The following is a 21,936-nucleotide window of genomic DNA, read 5'->3' as shown; positions in this document are numbered from 1 at the left end:
ACTCTACTCAATCTCCAGAGTCCTCCAAAGAGACCTCTACCTAGACCACACAATGTATTTCTGCCCTTCCTTTCAGCCCTTCATCTCCTGGGTCCGAAAGCTCAGCCATCACCTTGTAAAAATGCCTTTTTTTTTTTTTTTTTTAAGTTTATTCTCTTCTGTTGTTTTTCTTTCTCCTTCCTGGATCTTAGTCCTGTCTTTGGAAAGCTGATGTTCATGAGCTGGGAAAGACCCTGGGGCCTGATCTCCTTACATTAGTGATTCTTTTTTATGCACATTAGCCCCAGCAATGTCAATGGACTATGCATGTGAGTAGGGACTACTAGAATGACTATAAGCTACAGGATAGTTCCCTTTGGTAGAACTATGATGCACCAAGATAGTGATCTGGCCCCCATCATTGTGGGATCTGACCCCCTCAAAATCTTTAATGTATTCACCCTCACATCACCCCTATGAACTAGAGACATGCTGTTATCCCCATCTGTAAAATGTAGAACCCAGGCCCAAAGGGCCAGATTTTTAAAGGTATTTAGACACCTAAAACTGCAGATAGGCACCTAGTAGGATTCTCAAAAGCAAGGTAGATGCCTACATCCCACTGAAATCAACAGGACGTATGGCATGTCTATCCACTAGCCAGCGCAAATTACACTGGTGTAAAGCTGCCGCAGTTAGTATATCGCTTGTGGGTGTACATGCACCCGGAGTGCTTGTTTCCATGCACAGTGCAGTACCCCTGGATAGGAGTTCCAGAGTCCACCTTGCCACCGTCTAGCACACTTTCTTTTGGGAAGTTTTGCCAATGCATGATGGGGAAGAAATGAGTTGTGCAGGGGTAACTGGGACTGCAGGGTCAAGTTCCCATCATACAACTTTCTCCAGGCCATAATGCATTCTCTATCCCATAATTTTTCACACATGTTTTAAAAATCACACAAACCTGCTCAGGACCTGTCACTGCCCCATTATACAACAATGTGACTCAGTAATGTACAGGACAAAATAGATGGATTTTCAGCAATGGGATTCCCAAACTGCGGTGGAGCAATAGATGGCAGGCATATCCCTATTTTGGCACCAGACCACCTCGCCACAGAGTACATCAACCAATAGGGCTACTTTTTCATGGTTATGCAAGCATTGGTCAATCGGGGATGCCTCACCGACATCAGTGTTGGCTGGTCCGGGAAGGTGCATGACGCTCGCATTTGTTCAGAAAGCTATAAGCAGGGACTTCCTTTCCTGACTGGCAGATTACCAGCCTACAGCTTATTCCCCTGGCTCACGGAGCCGTACGCCGGCCACCTTGACAGCACCAAGGAGAGATTCAACTACCAGCTTAGCACATGTAGAAGGACAGCTGAATGTGCTTCCGGTCGACTGAAGGGACAAGGCGGTGTTTACTCACCAGACTGAACCTCAGTGAGAAAAATATCCCAATGGTAATAGCTGCCTGCTGTGTCCCACATAATATCTGTGGAGCAAAGGGGGAAAAGTTGCCGTCGGGGTGGAAGGCTGAGATGGAGCAGCTGTCTGCTGAGTTTGAACAGCGACACACAAGGGCTATTAGAAGAGCTCAGTGTGGAGCTGTGCGGCTCAGGAAGGCTTTGAAAGAGCACTTTAACAGCAAGCCACACTAATGCACTATAGTCTACCCAACCCTGCAGTTTGGGGGCTATTATGAATTTTGCCATGCTTGGCAAATTGTGCAATCACAAGTAAGTAGGTGCTTCTGGTACCGCCAGCCATTCGGCAGCATATGTTGGGAGCTAATAAAGATGAATTCTTTCCCAAACAATAGAGTTTTATTGAACGACAAAAACACTTTAAAATATCTGTGCAAGTTAAAAGCAAATACATTAAAATCTTAATAAATGTATGAACCAGAGCTTAAAGAAAAAGAAAGAACATTCATGTCCATTTTAGCTACACATACATCAGCCATGGCTTTCACACATTAATCCATGTGAAGGTGTGGTGGTCCATAATGTCCCCCTGTGTGGAGTGGTAGGGATAGGGATAATGACCCTGATGCCCCAATGTTGATGAGAGATGCAGGAAGTTGCTATACTGGAGTTCTCCAGGGACTGCAAAGGGAGACTGATAAACCTCTAGATCCACAAGAGTCTGCAAAATCTGTGTTTGCCACCACAGAAGCCCCATTAAGTCCTGGTGAGAGACCAGTTTAAGTGTAGACACATGCACAACTAGGTCAATGCAAGGCAGCTTACGTTGACCTAACTTTGTAGTGCAGACCAGGTCTTAGGCACCTAACTATCTTAGATGTTTTTGAATATCACACTAGGCACTATCTGCATCTTTAGGCACTTAAAAACATAAGAATGGCCATGATGGGTCAGACCATTGGTCCATCTACCCCACTATCCTATCTGCTGACAGAAGCCAATGTCAGGTGCCCCACAGGGAATGAACAGAACAGGGTAATTCACTGAGTGATCCACCCCCTGTCGTCCAGTCCCAGCTTCTGGCAGGTGGAGGTTTAGGGACACCCAGAGCATGGGCTGCATCCCTGACCAGCACTCTAATAGCCATTGATGGACCTTTCCTCCATGAACTTATCTAATTATTTTTTGAACCCACTTATAGTTTTGCCCTTCACAACATCCTGAGGCAATAAGTTCCACAGGTTGATTGCGCATCACGTGAAGAAGTACTTCCTTTTGTTTGTATTAAACCTGTTGCCAGTTAATTTAACTGGGTGACCGTTGGTTCTTGTGTTATGTGAAGAGGTAAGTAACACTTCCCTATTCACTTTCTCTGCACCATTCATGATTTCATAGACCTCTATCATATCCCCCTTTAGCTGTATCTTTTCTAAGATGAACAGTCCCAGTCTTTTTAATTTCTCCTCATATGGACGCTGTTCCATACTACTAATCATTATTGTTGCCCTTCTCTATACTTTTTCCCATTTTAATAAATCTTTTCAGAGATGGGGTGACCAGAACTGCACACAGCTTTCAAGGTGTGGGCGTCCCATGAATTTACATAGAGGCAATATGCTATTTTTCTGGCTTATTATCTATCCCTTTCCTAATAGTTCCTAACATTCTGTTCGCTTTTGGAAGGCAGCTGCACACTGAGCAGGTGTTTTCAGAGAACTGTCCATGTCGACTCCAAGATCTCTTTCTTGAGCGGTAACAGCTAATTTAGACCCTGTCATTTTGTACGTATCGTTGAGATTAGGTTTTCTCGTTTATATACCTTTGAAAATTTGGCCCAGAGAAACGGAGGTTATGTCTACACTCCAGTCAGAGGTGTGACTGCTGCACGTGTAGAGCTAGCTTAGATCTGGTCAGCTCGAATAACGATAGCAGTGAAGTGGCTGCAGCCCATCTGTGACACTGGGTATGTACTGGAGAGGCTAGCCCATGCTGCTGTGGCTTCGCAGCTATTGTTATTGGAGCTAGCTAGATCACAGCCGGCTCAGGTACCCATGCTGAAGTCACACCTCTGGTTGCTGTGTAGACAGACCCGAAGTGACTTGCCCAAGGTAACTTAGAAGTCTTGCAGAGCAGGGAAATGAACCTGAGTCGAAGTCTAGCATCCTAATCACTGGATCTGCCTTCCTCTCTCTGTACAGGGCTAGATTTCCAGGGTGCTTTCTGAACAGAGCACGGAGCAGTGGTGCACACCATTTCTCATGCAAAGGAACATAATTAGTTCCAGAAGTGCACCAGACCCTCCAAGAGCTCTGCACTGCCAAGCTGTGTGCATAACTCTGAGACTCCTCTGTTACTCATTCAACCTAACAAACATTCACTAAGGTCATTACAGGGACCGCCCTAGCCTGTAGCTACACTGGTGTAGCCTTCTAGTGTAGACACACACTACACCAGCAGGACTGTTTCTGTTGGGGATGTATCTCCACTAGGAACGCTGCCCTATGCCACTGTAACACTGTAGTGTAGACATTTACTGCAGCAATGGAAGGAGTTCTTCTGAAGCTTAGCGAACCACTTCTCCAAGGGGCGGCAGCTAGGTCAATGGAGGAATTCTCCTGTCAACTTAGCTGTGTCTACACCAGGGCTAAGGTCGGCTTAATTATGTCGCACAGGGTGTGAATGTTTTCGCAGCCCTGAGCAATGCAGTTAAGCCAATCTAGCTTTGTAGTAGAGACCAGCCCTCAGTGTAGGACCCCCACCTCCCCAAACATCATCAGCTTATGCCCCCCAGAACCACTCCTCTGCTGACATCGCTGCGTCTAAACTGGGGGTTTTGTCGGCAAAGCAATGTCGGTCAGGGGCGTGGTCTTTGCACACTCCTGACCTATGTAGCTATGCCGATATAACTTTTAAGCATAGACCAAGCCTAAGATCAGGGAGGAGATGAGGCCTTTGAAATTGCCCAACCATCTTCACCCCCTTCCTCATTACCGTAGGTGCCCCTCCCTTATCAGCATTATCATTTTCCCTGTGTAGACAGACTCTAAAACATCCTCTTCATTTAAACAACAGCCTTTGTAATCACGAAGCAGCTTACTTTTAATCACACGGAGACCAAATTGTTATTTACACTGGAGATCTTGCCTTTCTCTCCCCAAATCTCCTCTAATTCCTCGCAGATATTAATTATACTGTGGCTCGCTCTACCTATAGCTCCGACATCTCAATCTGCCTTTTGGAAATTGCCTTCGGCCAAATCCTCAGCTCGTGTAGAAAACGATGTAGCTCCATTAAAGGTTGTGAAGCTACACCAATTTACACCTGGCGAGGACCTGGTCCTCTGGATTTCACAGCTGAGATTTTCACAAATGCCTATGGAAGTTGCATGCCCATCGGATTTAGGGATAACATTTCCCAAAAGCACAAGTGATTTAGGAGCCTAAGGCTGTGTCTACAGGCGCTACAGTGGCACAGTTTCCTACAGAGACAGAAGGGTTTGTCCATCGATGTAGTTAGTCCACCTCTTTGAGAGCCAGTACCTAGGTCCATGGAAGAATTCTTCCATCAACCCAGAGGCAACTACACTGGGAGTTAGGTTGGCTTATTTACATTGATCAGGTGGGTGAATTTCATCCCGGAGTGAAATAGGTGGGTTGACCTAAATTTTAAGTGTAGGCCTGGCCTAAGTCTCATTTTCAGAAGGGATTTAGGCACTTCAGAGCAGAAGTCCTATTGCCTTTCAATGACACTTAGTCTCCTAAGCGCCTACAGGTCAGATTTTTAAAGGTATTTAGGTGCCTAAACACCAATTAAATACCTTTCAAATCTGGCCCAAAGTCCCGTTTGAAAATTGGGTTTAGGCTCCTCAGACGCTTAGGTGCTTAACTCCCTTCACCTTTGGCTTTTAAACTTTACGAGCAGGGTAGCGTGGCCATATCTCCTGCTCATTCTCTCCTTGTATTTCAGTGCATAGGAATGATAACAAGCAAGGCAGTTAGAATCATAGAATCATAGACTTTAAGATCAGAAGGGACCACTATGGTCACCTGGTCCGAGCTCCTGCACAACGCAGGCCACAGAATCTCACCCACCTACTCCTGTAACAAACCCCTAGTCTATGTCTGAGCTATTGAAGTCCTCAAATCATGGTTTAAAGACCTCAAGGTGCAGAGAATCCTCCAGCAAGTGACCCATGCCCCACACTGCAGAGGAAGATGAACCCCCCCCCAGGGCCTCTGCCAATCTGTCCTGGAGGGAAATTTCTTCCTGACCCCAAATATGGTGATCAGCTAAACCCTGAGCATGTGGACCAGACACCCAGGAAAGAATTCTCTGTAGTAACTAAAATCCCACCCCATCTAATGTCCCATCACAGGCCACTGGGCATATTTATCACTAATAGTCAAAGATCAATTAATTGACAAAATTAGGCAATTCCATCATACCACCCCCTCCATAAACTTATCAAGCTTAGTCTTGAAGCCAAATATGTCTTTTGCCCCCATTACTCCCCTTGGAAGGCTGTTCCAGAACTTCACTCCTCTGATGGTTAGAAACCTTCATCTAATTTCAAGTCTAAACTTCCTGATAGCCAGTTTATATCCATTTGTTCTTGTGTCCACATTGGTACTGAGCTTAAATAATTCCTCTCCCTCCCTGGTATTTATCCCTCTGGTATATTTATAGAGAGCAATCATATCCCCCCTCAGCCTTCTTTTGGTTAGGCTAAACAAGCCAAGCTCTTTGAGTCTCCTTTCATAAGACAGGTTTTTCATTCCTCAGCTCATCCTAGTAGCCCTTCTCTGTACCTGTTCCAGTTTGAATTCATCCTTCTTAAACATGTGAGACCAGAACTGCACACACTATTCCATATGAGGTCTCACCAGTGCCTTGTATAATGATACTAACATCTCTACTGGAAATACCTTGCCTGATGCATCCCAAGACCGCATTAGCTTTTTTCATGGCCAGATCACATTGGTGACTCATAGTCATCCTTTGATCAACCAATACTCCGAGATCCTTCTCCTCCTCTGTCACTTCCAACTGATGCATCCCCAGTTTAGAACAAAAATTCTTATTAATCCCTAAATGCATGACCTTGCACTTTTCACTATTAAATTTCATCCTATTACTTTTACTGCAGTTTACAAGGTCATCCAGATCTTCCTGTATGATATCCCGGTCCTTCTCGGTATTGGCAATACTTCCCAGCTTCGTGTCATCTGCAAACTTTATTAGCACATTCCCACTTTTTGTGCCAAGGTCAGTAATAAAAAATTAAATTAAGATTGGTCCCAAAACTGATCCCTGAGGAACTCCACTAGTAACCTCCCTCCAGCCTGACAGTTCACCTTTCAGTATGACCGGTTGTAGTCTCCCCTTTAACCAGTTCCTTACCCACCTTTCAATTTTCATATTGATCCCCATCTTTTCCAATTTAGCTAATAATTTCCCATGTGGAACTTTATCAAATGCCTTACTGAAATTGAGGTAAATTAGATCCACTGCGTTTCCTTTGTTAGGATTTATCGGGGGCTTTTCATGTTTATTCAGCGCTGTGAGATATAAATCGAATTTGGGGCTCTCTCAATAAGGAGGCGTTAGTGGCTCAGACAAGCATAATGGGTTTCTATTACAACTGTGTACGGGATCCAGGATTTATATCATGCTTCATTGTTTTATATTGGTTTTCAGGTTTTATTACAGATTTACTTAAAAAAAAAAACAAGAGAAACTCGTCACGGTGGGTTGTGGCTGATTTCAACCTTTGCGATAGGAAGGGAATTTGAAAAGCCAGAATGAAAACATTTCCCCCCACCCCTTTCCAAAGAGGTTCAATGGCAGATCTAACCCTTAGCAAATTGATTTCTAGCAACGAAGAGAGACCACAAAGCATTAGTGCTCCTTAATAATTCCTTAAGCGTGGAAATCCAGTGCCTATAAACTACATTAAAATATACTTTTGTCTTGGATTCTAAGCCCTGTGGGGCAGGGGGCTCTTTTTGCTCGGTTTGTACAGCTCCTAGCATAATGGGGACTTGCTACATGACTGTGGCACCTAGATGCTATTGCAATTAAAATACTACTACTAATAAATCCCAGCCCCATCTCTTTAGTTTGATGCTCTAGTTTAGATACAAAACTGCAGCCGGAACCAAACCTCATTGAGTCATATCACCATCTAGCTGTTTTCCAGGACTCTTCATCCATAGATTTCAAGGCACTTTCAAAAGGAGCAAGTATCATTAGCTCCCTTCTACAGAAGGGGAAACTGAGGCACAGGGAGTTGAAATGATTTGCCCAAAACGCCCACTGGCAGAACCCAGGTCTCCTGAGTCCCAGTCCAGTGCCTTACCCACTAGCTTACACTTTGCCTCCTTTCCACTGACTCCAGTGGGCTTTGGAGCCGCTCTCATTGGAGCTGCTGATTGCTCAGAGCTCCAGCTGAAGTCAGCGGGAGCGGCAAATGTTCAGTATTGCTGGAAGTCAAGCCCTTTCATTTACATTGCTCTTCGGCACTTCCTGTGGCCTACCTGTGATGCTCCCCGTTTGAAGTACGCAACTGCACAGCCATTTGGAAACACATCCCCTTAGGGCATACATTATCCACATGTAACGCCTGACCACCTGTGATCTTTACAAAGCATGGGGCCGGAATTACTATGAACCTTCCGGCTAGCTAGGTGTTTTTATGCCTAGCATAGGGTGATCAGACAGCAAGTGTGAAAAATCGGGACAGCGGGTGGGGGGGTGGGGGGGAAATAGGAGCCTATATAAGAAAAAGACCCCAAAACCGGGACATCTGGTCACCCTAGCCTAGCAGCTGATAATGAGACAACCCCCAGCAGAAGTGTTGGCAGCAGTGATGGGCAAGAGCAATAAATTTTGGATCCCTTTGGCTACGTTCAGACCCACCACTAGTTTTCAGAACCCCCTGAAAGAGCGGACGCTGCTCAGATTGTAGCGCCTTGCATCAGAAGAAGAGATCTAGAGGGAGAGATTGGCTGGGGGGAGGGAGAGGAGCAGCAGTGGCAGAGCTGGGGATATACGGGAAAGGAAAGAGGGGGAGACACCTGGTTAACCAAATGACAGAGAGAAATGACAGCGCAGGGGGAGGAACAGGCAGTAAAAGTGGATGAAGAACAAGGATGTCTCTTCTCCTTCTTGCTGTTCACTGGCTGATTGTGGGAGGCTCAGTGGAGTGGAACCAGAGCTCATTGACAGTCCTGGGCAGTGCCTCCTTGTCAGCTCACTGCTTTGTCTCTTCCCTTCGCCAGTGCTTGCATTTCCCAGGGTTCCTCCCCGCAGCCCAGCTCATTTCTGGGTTGCTGCCACCTTTGGGCTGCTGCTAAATCAGTTTGGCTTCTCACTTCACTTTCACAGCATCTGCCAGGCCCTTTCTCAGGAGCTCCAACTCACCAGGGATGGCAGGACTTATGCCCAGGGAGCATAGTCTGCTCCCTTCTTCCTCCGAAGCAGCTGTTACAGGGGAGCCTTTCGTCTCTCTCACAATCAGGAGCCAATTAAGCCCCAAGTCCCTTCAGCCAGGTTCGGCCGGCCCTTCTGTCCTCTGGTGCCTACTGTTTCAGTCATTTTCTCTGTGCAGATGGCAAGATAAAATTCAGCTGATCTATTCCCCTGGGGCATCCACAGAGGAACTGCCAGATTAGATCTGACTAGTAGCCCATCTAGTCCAGTGTCCTCTCTCTGACATTGGCCAGTGCCAGCTGCTCTGGAGAAAAAGTGCAAGAAAATCCCCACCCTGGAAAAGTACAAACTAACCTGCTTATGGAGAAGTATCTTCCTAACTTATGTGTGAGCCTGGCTAGCTCAGTTGGTAGAGCACCAGACTTTTAATCTGAGAGTCCAGGGTTCAAGTCCCTGGTCAGGTGATAAACTACTCATCAAGATCATAAAAATCTGTTTTAGGGGGGAGGGATGGCTCAGTGGTTTGAGCATTAGCCTGCTAAACCCAGGGTTGTGAGTTCAATCCTTGAGGGGGCCACTTAGGGAGCTGGGGCAAAATCAGTACTTGGTCCTGCTAGTGAAGGCCTTTTAAGGTCCTTTCAAGGTCCCTTCCAGTTCTAGGAGATGGGATATCTCCATTAATTTAATTTAACTTCCATTTATCTAGTGGCTGGCTTACGCCCTGAAGTACAACGGGTTTCTATTCTTTCTGAAGGCTACCTCTTACTGTGTGTATATACACTGCCTGGCACAATGGGGCCCCAAATCTCAGCTGGTGCTGCCGTAATACTATAACAACATCCTGCAGCTAAGGATGGCCTTGTTATCCGTGTAAATCCATATAAATGTCCAATTCACAGATTCCAAGGCCAGAAGGGACCATTCTGATAATCTAGTCTGACCTTCAGTGTAGCCCAGGCCAGAGAACTTCCCAAAGATAATTCCTAGAGCAGATCTATTTCTCTGCGGATCCTTCCAGTCTTGTCTGGCACTGCCTATCTAGCGACAATAGGTTCCACTGGTTACTTCGGGGCTTTTTTTTTTTCTTAAATATTTCTTTTAGCAGCGTAAAACCTGTTGCATTACAATTTCGCTGAATAGCCCCTTCTCCATGTATTCTGCCAGAAAGCAAACAGAGAAGGTAAATCAGACATCTCTAGGCTCTTCATTATCTTCTTCAGACCACAGCGGTGTTCCCATTCATTTCTTTCCTCTTTGAACTGAGCAGCCCCAATCTATTCAGCCTCCAAAGAGCCCTTAAAGAAACGTGTACTGTAGGAGCTGTGTTATGTTCACAGCATATCCACAAAGAAGTTAGATAAAAAAATATAACTGGTCTTGCTGGAAGGGTGCAATGTTATACTATTTTATTTCTTAGAATTCAGAAAAACACACAAGAATCTAAAAACACAGAGAGAGAGAAAACAGGCTGCTCCCTAGGGCAGCAAGGCACAACTCACTCCACCTTGCTTTAAGCTGGCTCTTTGCTGACCAACTCTGATTTCACACTACAGAGCTCCTCTAGCCCACAATAGTACCAAAAACACCTCCCTGCCCCTGCCACACACACACACACACACACACACACTCTTAAAGTGATAGCTTGTAATTCCAAAGCAATCATCGATACAACACACACTGTACAGAACATTTAGGGGGAAATTTGAAAGAATTGGAAAAGTGGAGGGTTTGTTGTGTTTTGCTGCAGATTTGCAAAAACATGCAAGAGAGCAAAACGTCAGGGGTTTTCCTTGGAAAGACGAGCATGTGGAACGCAAAGCCCAAGAGAGTTAGAGAAGCTGGAGACAGATAACTATCTGCCCTCACTTCTAGAAGAAAGAAACGGAGCAAAGCTGCAGGTACTGCAGAATAAGTGTGGTCCACACTGCAGCTGGGAGGTGTAATTCCCTGCTCAGGGAGGCCTATACACATTTAGCTCTGACTGAACTTGTGTGCTAAACAGAGCAGTGTGGCCACAGTGTCTCAGCTCAGCTGCCCAACCCCCTGCATATATATGTGGGCAGCTAGGCCAAGCCGCCACGACACTGCAATTTTTAGGTGCTATCTTGATCCGAATTAGCGCACGTATGTTTGCCCCAGTTGGGAATTACAACTCCCAGCTGCTGTGCAAACATACCCGACGTCTCTAGCCTTGTTTCTAGGACAATCACCCAGTTGCCGCCCAGATTTCCTTTACCCCTTGCAATCACAGAGGACACGTGCTGCCATGTGCCCCTCCAAGTCAGCAGGGCTTTAATCTTTCCCTTCTCCCAGACCAATCCTTTTCCAATAACGCCACAATTTGCTTTTCAACATATGTCCTTGCACAGGCCACCGGGGTGGGTTCCGAGGGCCCCTGGGGATGCATGGCCGGGGTCACAGTTCGAAGACGTGTGCTTCAAGCCGCTGCAAGGAACGAGCGCACTCTGCTTTGCTCACCGAACATTAAACCCACCTCCAGAATCCCAGGGCGATATTAAGGTTTGGACTAATATGTTTTTTTTAAAAAAAGAAATTCAAATTCCTTCCATCTGGACACACAGCTAATCCACTTACAGTCATTTCCCCAATTATCCCAGGGTCTTCTGCACAGCCCATTACCCTGTAGATGTTACTAAGTGCTGCATAAACAACCCTCTCCGCTGAGTGGCTGACACTTAAACGGACAAGTGTAAGTACATTGCAGCAGGACGGCAAACGCAAGCATAACAAGCTCAGCAGCAGGTTAGTCATTGCTCCAAGGCCCATCATCTCTCTCTCACACACACACACACACACATCTGTGCAGCTGCAGCCATCCAGAAAGCTCATGGAAGAGCCAAGCCATCATCAAATCCCCCCTTCCTTATTGCTCTCTTCACTGCTTAAGAATCACTGCCAGCACTGAGTGGAGCTATTAAAGCATGTGGCACTGAATCTGCACAACGGGGCTGTCTTCACCCACAGCCAGCGGCTGAGATCGCCATAGGTGCGGTGTCTGGCAACACTGGCACTACAATGGTGGGGGTGTTAGCTCTCACATACAGGGCCCGGAACGTATACGTGCAAACACGAGCCAAGAAACATTGAAGCTTTGCTACCGCTGCAATAGTCACCCTCCAAATACCGAGGAGGTTTTTTATTCTATACACACGGACTCACAAACATGTATGTGCATGGAAGCATGCATGTATGCATGTGTATACGTATTCTGTCACAGGCTTCCCAGACAGGACTGACAGCTCTGCCAAGACACGAACCCTGCGGCGTTAGTAATATTCATGAGCTGCCCGTGGGCATGCTTAGTGGCATGCTTGTCCCATTAGATACCCAGGCATGGAAATCAGCCACAAAAACAAAGGGAGGGATATTGACAGATACATAAAGCACTGGGAAAACCAGGGAAAGCAGAGAGGAGAAGGCAGCAAAGGGAATGTCTGCTCCTGTATTTGGTTAAGAGGGGTGGAAAAGGAGGGAACTGGCCTCTAGACTTCTCCCCAAAGGCAGCCACATAGCAGCACATCCTTTTGTCATGTGCAAATAACCCTGTTGGCATCACGGGAGCAGCGGGACACTGGCAAGCCCCTGGAACGGACCGTTGGCCCACCTGGTGTGGTCTCCTGCTTCCTGCCAAGACAGGACAGCATACTGGCCTATCCAGCCCCTGACGGTGGTCAATGCCAGACATGTCACAGCGAAGCACAGTGCTCAGTAACGCTCCTAGTAGTGCAACGCTGTCCAACAGGGGGAGACGTGCCACTCCCAGCCACGGTCTGAAGCAGGGAGGTTGACCACCATGGGCACTTTACTCTGCTTGGTGCAGCTGCTAATGCTACTAGGGAGTCTCGTGAGTCCTAACTCACCATGTCCTCTGCTCAGAAGAAACCAAGGACCTGATTCTCCACCTAGGGTACATCTACACTGCAACCGGGGGCTGCAAATGGCAGCTAGTGTAGCTATCCCTGCGCCAGCTGGCTACAAATAGCAGTGAGGATGCAGCAGGATGTTTCAGCAATGGCTGCACGCACGTCAATGTACCCGGGGGGGAGAGGGGGAGATCGGGTGGGCTTGTGCAGCAACTCCTGCTGATGTCCGCGCCGGGGCATCCTCACTGCTCTTCTTAGTGAGCTAGCTAGAGTGCCGCCAGCATGGGGCCGTCCACCCGAGCTGCCCTTCACCCCCCTGGCTGCAGGAGAGACGCACACTTGCGCCGCTATAAATCTGGGTAACGCCACTGAACCCAGTAGAAACACACTGGTTTCGCCTCACCGTCAGCAAGAAGAGAACAAGGCCTTAAGCTTACCTGACAGCCCACCACACCGTGGTCCATCACATGCCCCATGCTGAGAGCTCTAAATGTCACCATGTTCATTCCCGTTCCCTTTCCCCTCCACACGCAGCTCCCCCCCCCTTTCCATTTCCCCATTGTTTTTAAAGCGGGAAGACTGTTAATTAAAAAGCCAGAAATCAATCACCCTCATCTCCCCATCCTAGGCTCCCATGCGTGGGGGGATTAGAGCTTGCCTTTACTTTAAGTCAATTAGAGATAAGGGGAAGCTGACATTTCTACAGTCCACCTTATCAAACTGCTTGAAAATGGCTCAGATTAAAATGTAATAAAGATTATTTCTTCAGCATTCTCTCTCTCTGTCACTTCTTTTTCTTAATTATTCATAAGAAGTTTGACAATCGGTTGCTGATAGTCTCAGATAGCCCTGGACCAGCAGGGGGTTGTTAGCAATTCTCAGACTTACCTGGGACACGTCCCTTTGGTCTGGCTGACGGATGTTCCCTGGGACATACGCTGCTCCATTCTTCTGCTTCCATCTACTTTCCCTGCCTAGAGGGCCTGGTGATTGTCAGTCAATGCCAAGTCTGCCATCAACATGCTAAGTGGGCCGCTGTGATTCCCCACCACCACCGTTGCACTGGTGTTTTCAGAGTGGGGGTGAACACTTGGGAACCGCTGGAAGCAGGAGGGGAATTGATGCATGAAAGCTGGTTTTCAGCAGCAAGCAGAGGATATGACGGATCTGATTCCAGGCAGAGGGTGTGTGGCAGGGCTCCACGTCTGGGAAGATACAGAGCAGGAGTGCCAGGCAAAATAGCGAAAAAATGTCTCTGGGGACTCAGGTGGGTGGGCATTTTTTTTTGCTATTGGGCTGCTGGTGGAGCCAAAAACATCACAATCCAAAGTAGCGTCTAGCCACCTTCCCTTCGTACTACTGTGAACTCCTAACAACCAACACAAACAGGGCAGCTAGCATGTCTCCAGAGCCCAAGGGCCTGGCTTTGTATCAGAAAACCTCTCTCTCCTTCCTCTGGGCAAGACCCTTTCTAATGGTCTGATCTTAATTAGGCTCAGCTGAACCTAATTAATTGTAGTGCAAATAAGAAGCTAGGAGTTAACCCTCCAAATCCCCTTTCACAGCCTGGGAATGAATTCACTGCGTCCCTGACGGTGCACATTACAAAACAGCCACATGCTTTATTACTAGTTGTATTATATTAGAACCTAGAAGCCTCAGTGAGGCTTCCTACCTCCCAGAGCTAGGTACAGAACACCCGAGAGTCCTGCCTCCAACTCCCTCTTGCTCTAACCATTAGACCACCTTGTACCACAGAGCTGGGCCTGTGTGCACACCATGAAAAGCCAGTCCCTTCCCCAAAGTGTTTATGTGGTGGACATTGCTACAAAAGAGAGGGCTGAGAATGAAGCAAGGCTGTGAAGCTGCAGGCGAGGATCATGGTGCATCAGCAGAGCTGTGTGTGGGCCTGGCCCTGGGCCAGTGCTGGATGGGAGATACTTGGACATACATACAGAGCTACGAATCTTACTGTTACCCATTCACTGCAAGCAAGAGTAGATTTGGTTGTTTCTTTGAAGATGCAGGTGTGAAGCAGGCAAAATATTTTCTATCACAATGTTGTTGGTTTTGGGGGGGTTTTGTTTGTTTTTTATAAAAATGGAAATTTTTATCCCAAAACATCTGTTTGTATTGAAAACAGAGACTCTTTTGGTGTTTGGCAAATAAATTCAAAAATGTTTGTTTTGAACCCTATTTTTAAACAAAAGCCCATGATTTCAAAGACAAACTGCAGCAAGATAAAACAAAAATACCATGTTCATCAAAAATTTTCATGGTGGGGGGGAGGAATCCCCATCCGCTCTAGTGAACAAACAGGCCAAGATCCTCAAAGGTATTTAGGCACCTAGCTCCCATTGAAATGAAAGGGAATTAGGTACCTTTGAGGATCTGGGCCACAGCTCTGGGGACTAAACTGCTTAATACAAACACAGCAAGAGAAAAGGAGCCACTTTACCAAACGGTGCCTGCCTGGTTGCCCCCTGTCCTGGGCCACACCTGGAATTTGCCAGCTAATATTTGGAGGAGAGGGGAGCTTTTACACCACTAGCGCCTCCGATGTAAGGCTTTAAGGTGGTGATTTGCTGCTGTGCTCTCAGCTCTGAAAGGCGACAGGAGCATCTGAATAATTTCACCAGCCGACATCGCTGGAGAGGGGAGCCGATAGATCAATGGCTCCATTCAGACATGCACAAAAAGAGCAAGCAGCAAAGAGAAAACCTTGGGCCTTGAAGGTGATGGAGGAGGATCTCGCTTGGCCAAGAATTCAGTACCGACTATGGGCCTATCCTGCCCATATCCATGTATGCTGGCTTGCTGGCCAGCTAGTGCCACAGCATACTAGTAGGAACTAGACCTTCAGTTAGGAAAGTGATGTTCTCTAATTGTTATATCAAGGGGGACTCCCGGGTTCTATTTCTGATTCGGGGTGGTAGTGGGGTCTAATGGTTAAAGCAAAGAGGACCATGAGGCAGGACTCCTGGGTTCTATTCCTAGGAGGCAGGTAATGTGGCCTAATGGTCAGAGCGAGGGGGAGTAGAAAGCAGGACGCCTGGGTTCTATTCCTGATTTTACTTATGATTCATTGAACTCTATTGGGCAAGTCCTGTAACAGATCTGTGCCTCGGTTTAGTCACCTGTAAAACAGGCATAGTATTTATCGGCAATATAGGGATCTCATGAATCTTAACTAATTAAAGCACCGGTGAAAGCTCCTGTGTATGAAGTATTCCATTATCACTAAATATGTCAACTCTAACCTATTAAATATCTCTCTTTCTTTAATATAAAATGGGATTATGTCCCAGGAGGAAATTTCCCCACTAGATTTCTTTATTCTTCTAAAAACCATCCGATATAACTTAATGGCTCATAAATTCAATCTTGCATTAAGTAGATATTAAACATGCATTTATAAAGGTTTAAACAGATCCCTTCACTTAATTTTCAGTTCTGCTTTGGGCAAAAAGAATGAATCCCAATAACGAGAAAGTCCTATGGAATTTAAAAGAGACGGGTCTCCTTTAACACCATCCTAGAGAACTGTATTGCAGGGATCTTTGGCTGGCTCAGCAGGGCATTTTTCTAGAGGTATCACTGGAACAGGGTGCAGCAGGGTTTTGAGGTCCCCTCCAAAGGGCACCATCTATATGTTCCATCCCATACGGCTATAAGCCCCAATTAAGCAAAGCACTTAAACTTGTCAATGGGACTTCAGCACTTGCTTAAAGTTGAGCAAGGAACTCTGCTGAATCAAGGCCATAATTCTATTGGATAGTTTAGAAATGGCATAGAAAAGATTTCATCACCTATTAAATTCTATGGGCTGGATTCTCCGCAGCCAGTGTAAAGGATGATGCTCCATTGAACTGAGCTATGCCATTTGAGGATCTTGACCTAGAGGTTTTTAGAATGATTTTTACAGAACCCTATTAAATGGCCATTAAATCTTGTTAGTATCATCCCTATTGATTATCTAGGACTTTACCATAAATGACATTCCAATTTTTTTTTTAAATCCCTACAAATCAAAGTACATTGATTTTGTTTTTAGGAAGAACCACATAATTGGTCCATCCATTCTAGTAACCTGCTCCAGCAGTATCTGACATCTGATGTTTCAAGGGAAGGTGAAAAAACCCATAATACGTCTGGACCAATGGAAGAAAGGGATTTATTTCCACAAGCAACATTATGATCAGCTTATGTCCTGGTGCATGAAGTATGATTGTTCTTATAGAGTCATACATTCTCAGGTCATCCAATCTAACCCTCTGCATAACAGAGGCCAGGGATTTCCCTGAAATAATGCCTGGTAGAACTAGAGCAATGTTAGCATGTGTAGCTACAGCTGTTCTTAACAGTCAGAAATGATCCAGGGCTTGTTTAAAATCTAGTCAAAGAATCTGAATGTTCATAATACCAACAGCTTAGAAACAAATGGATTTGAACAAGTCTACCTTTGGGAAAGTTCCGAGCTGGCTGGGAATTTTGCTGCTCCGATCCATTCTGTACTCGGATTTTGAAAGCAAACACCCTTACAACTTACATTTCGATCAGTCTAGGGAAAAAAAGTTCACCTTTTTGTCTCAGTCAGTGGATTGGTAAAGAAAATGTTGGGATTAAACTTCATAAATGTTCAGGACATACAATCTGATGCACGAAAATTTGCATGGTTGAAAATGAAAGGAAAAAGGAGGTGGGGGCAGGGGGTGACTCAAGGTGGCTGCAAGTTTTTTGGCTTGTTATCATTTCAAGTCAAAAATCAGCTGAGCCAGCCTGAACGTAGCCCTGTTAGGAAATCCCCACAAATGATTGGGCTTAATGCAGAAATCACTTGGTGGTCAGACAAGATTAACTGACCTTAAAGTCATTGGGTCAAATCCTCAGCTGATGTAAATCAATGAAGCCCCATTGACTTAGCATGGAGGACATGAATAAGGAAGTCTTATTTATCCCTTCATATAACACAAGAACTAGGGGGCACCTGATGAAATGAATAGGCAGCAGGTTTAAAACAAACAAAAAGTATTTCTTCAGACAATGCATAGTCGACCTGTGGAACTCATTGCCAGGGGATATTTTGAAGGCCCAAAGTATAACTGGGTTCCAAAAACAATTAGATAAGTTCATGGGGGATAGGTCCCTCAATGGCTATTAGCCAAGATGGTCAGGGACACAACCTCATGCTCCGGGTGTCCCTAAACCTCCAACTGGCAGAAGCTGGGACTGGACAACAGTGGATGGATCATTCAAAATTGCCATATTCTGTTCATTCCCACTGAATCTGGCATTGGCCCCTGCAAGAGACATGATACTGGGCTAGATGGACCATTGATCTGACACAGTATGGCCATTCTTATGATTTCAGTGCAGCTGGACTGATTTATACCAGCTGAGGATATGGCCCCTTGAATCTATGAATATCAGAAGTATAAAGCCTGGGAGCGAATCAGTGGAATCACTGGTCTATACTAGTGAGGGAAAGGAGCAATTCTACAGGACTCTACAGGGAAACTAAATGTTTTCTTTACCTCACCCTTCACCACAGTGAATGTTGGGGAGATGCTTGCTCTTTCTGAGTTCTAAAGATCGAGTATTGAAGAAGACTCTAGTGTCAGGAAGCACTAAAACAAAATGACAAACCCAGGAGGAAGACATGTCTGGGAGCAGACGGCATAGAGTCAAGAGTTCTGAAGGAGCTGAAGTATCCTCAGCCTCTTCACTGTCACAAGAATATGCAATCCTTAAAATGAACTGCTAGACCAGATGCCTGGAGGGGAGCAAAGGTTGAACTGACCTTTACATAGGGCCACTAAAGACACGAGGATGATCCTAGAAATAACAAACCAATGAAGCTATCGGCAAGATCCCATGTATTTGGTTGAAATGTTCATATTATTAACCATCACATGGCAGGGATAAAACTGGGCAGCCCTACTGCCCAGAACTGGTCGGTCCTGTGGGAAATTCTGAGATTTCAGATTTTGGTTTCCTCCTGAATTGGGGACGAAAAGTTGCAATCTTGGAATTTTTCGCAAAATGAAATATTATGAAAATATTTTACTTTGACTTTATCTTTTTCACTTTTATATGATATTATATAAAACAACTTAAAAGTCAAAATGAAACATTTCAATAATTTCCCACGAAAACTTGACAAAAATCGATAGGTTCCTGCAAAACATGTTGAATTGTCATTTTCCATCAGAAAGTTTTCAAGTGGCTCTACCATTTCCCCTTTCTCATAGCAGAAGAACCAGGGGACATTCAATGAAATAGAAAGACGGCATGTTTAAAATAGATACGAGGAGATCCTTTTTTCACAACACTTAATTAACCTCCCTGCCATTAGGTATCATTGAGAGCAAGAGCTTAGCAGGATTCAAAAAAGGATTAGACATTTATATAGCTAATGAGAACATCCCCGGTTACATTACACAGGATAAAAAAAAGAATGGATATAAATCCACATGCTTCAGGGCATTTGCTAGTTGCTAATGGCCTGGGGTCAGGAAGAAACTTCTCCTATAGGATGGCTATTTTATAATCATCCACTATTAGGTTTCTTGTGCTTTTCTTTGTCTCTTTTGCTGGCCACCGTTGGGGAAAGGATACTGGACTAGATGGATCACAGATCTGATTCAATCTGGCAGTTCCTATGTCCCTAAACTAATTCAATGGCAGAAATAACTGAAAAATAAAGAGACAAAAATCCAGTGTTTCTGTGACAGGGTCACTGTAAGTATTGGACTAAATTGTCTTTTTTAATGAGGGTTAATACTCTCCTTACATTTCTATGGCCGTGGGATGCCAGCCCATTTGTCTGTGTTATGAGTCTCAGCTCAATTTCAAGAGACATTTCTTTGGACACAGAGCATCACTAATTTGCACTAGCGACCCATCTCAAACGGCTGACGTTTGAAAAATCACCACGTAAGTGATCAAATACATTATAAAACAGCCAGGCTAATGCATCACCTCAAGACCCATTTACAGATTTCAATCCAGAGCCCACTGAAGTCCATGGAAAGACTCCTGCTGAATTCAGTGGGCTTTTGATCAAAACCTCACTGTGACATCCATAAGAAATAGGGCAGATATTTATATAGTTTAAAGATGTTTTGCTCCACCGTGCAGGGTATTAGCCTTTTCCGAGTGTTTGCACAAGTCACTGAGGCCCTGTCTACAGTATAGGTACTGAAGTGACACCGCTACAGTACCGCAGCTGTAGCTCCATAGTGTAGACGCTTCCTACAGTGACAGAAAGGGGTTTTCCATCGATATAGGTAACCTGCCTCTCCAAGAGGCAGTAGCTAGCTCTTCCTTCAACCTTGCTGCATCTACACCAGGGGCTAGATCGGCATAGTGACATCACTCATGGGTGTGGATTTTTCACACCCCTGAACGCTGAAGCTATGCCAACCTAACTTTTAAGAGTAGACCAGGCTGGAATCTCTCTGTGGCTCAATTCCCAGTCTGTAAAATGGGGATAATAGCACTGCACAAGAGCGTCGTCAGGATAAATATATGAAGAGCTGTGAAGTGATCACCTGTGACGTGACCATATAAATACCTAAGAGAGAGAGAGCAATCCCAGAATTATTACTCCGTTTCCAAAGTGGAGTAATTAGTCCAGAATAAAGGCACTTTTATGCTGGAACGGAACGGAGTGTCCACGCATGAGAGAGATCTGGGTAATTTCCGCTTAGAATGGAAGCTTCCTGGGGAAGGGACCTCACCTTTATACATGTCCTGCGAGGTGAACTAGCATTCCTTTGGGCACTGTGAAATAAACAACGTCGGCCCCACTCCTGAAAACACGTACACACATTTAATGTTACATGGGACTCATCTCATCGACGTCCAAACGCACATACATGCTTAACAACTACCAGTACCAGAGTCTTCGTTTATTCAAGGTAGTCCAGTTATGATCATTTCTTGTACTTTGCAGTACACTAATCAACATACTGCAGTATAACTGCACAAACCGTGAAACCTGAGTCAGATGGAAACTCATTTTAGCATCTGCTGTTCGAATTTGACGAAGTAGGAGAAAAATGACTGACTTTTGCATGTGCAGCTTATGAGCTTTAGCAAAGTTCTATGGAGTTATTTTTGCCTATGCGGATTTGGGCCTTTTCAGTAAAAGCCAATGGAAAGAAATGACACCAGGTACACTTTGACTAGACCTTTTAGAAGGCGGACATTTTGAAAATGCGTGTCACTTGAATGACTAGTCATTATAAGTAATAAAGGACTGCAAATTGAGATGGGTGAATAGCTCTAAAGTATGCTAGTGGAGCCAAGAGCATTAGGCATTGTCCTAGGAACAATTTGACTGGAGAATAAGTCTTGGTTTTTAGTATGAATTTAATGGATGCTGGATATGGTTTAAATAGGAGAAAATCTGCTGAATTTATTGTTATTATTTATTTGCTATCCTGATGACAAAATGAATGGTGGTTTTGCAATGAACAAGGAACAGGGATAGAAGCCCAGAACTTCAAAGATATTAAGGTTCCTAACGCCCATGGGAGTTGTGTGACTAAACATTTTTGAAGATTTGGGCCAAAGTTACCAATGGGTGCAAATGTGTCATTGTATCAATATCTTTTCCTCCTATAGAGTTTGCTTTCGATTCGCTATTGGCCTGGGCTAGATTTCAGCCAGTGACCTAGAGCAGTGGCTCTCAACCTTTCCAGACGACTGTACCCCTTTCAGGAAACTGATTGGTCTTGCGTACCCCCAAGTTTCACCTCACTTAAAAACGACTTGCTTACAAAATCAGACATACACATACAAAAGTGTCACAGCCACAATGTTACTGACAAATTGCCGACTTTCTCATTTTACCATATAATTATAAAATAAATCAACTGGAATATAAATATTGTACTTTCATTTCAGTGTATGGTATATAGAGCAGTATAAACAAGTCATTGTCTGTATGAAATTTTAGTTTGTACTGTCTTCACTAGTGCTTTTTATGTAGCCTGTTGTAAAACTAGGCAAATATCTAGATGAGTTGACGTACCCCCTGGAAGACTTCTGTGTTTCCTCCCCCTGGCTGAGAACCACTGACCTAGAGGTGAAAGTGTCTGTATTTTATTCCTAATCTACAAAGTCATCAAGTCCTCCAAAGTTCATCTGCAACAATGATGCCCTCCGGCTGCTTCCCAGAGCATGGAGTCCGCATTCTCCGTATC

General features: G+C 45.1%; 1 protein-coding gene and 1 non-coding gene across 3 annotated transcripts in view; one reads left to right on the top strand and one right to left on the bottom strand.

Moving 5' to 3' along the window:
• Positions 1-21,936, bottom strand: part of NTM (neurotrimin) — a 697,991-nt gene that overhangs the window by 534,820 nt on the left and 141,235 nt on the right. The window lies entirely within an intron of this gene.
• On the top strand, positions 9,232-9,304 carry TRNAK-UUU (transfer RNA lysine (anticodon UUU)). The gene has a single exon. It is a non-coding gene; the product is annotated as a tRNA-Lys (tRNA).

The sequence above is a fragment of the Malaclemys terrapin genome, chromosome 15 (assembly GCF_027887155.1).
Source record: "Malaclemys terrapin pileata isolate rMalTer1 chromosome 15, rMalTer1.hap1, whole genome shotgun sequence".
NCBI classification, from domain to species: Eukaryota; Metazoa; Chordata; order Testudines; family Emydidae; genus Malaclemys; species Malaclemys terrapin.
The sequence above is the reverse complement of the archived record's forward strand: the minus strand, read 5'-3'. Positions and strand labels throughout refer to the sequence as shown.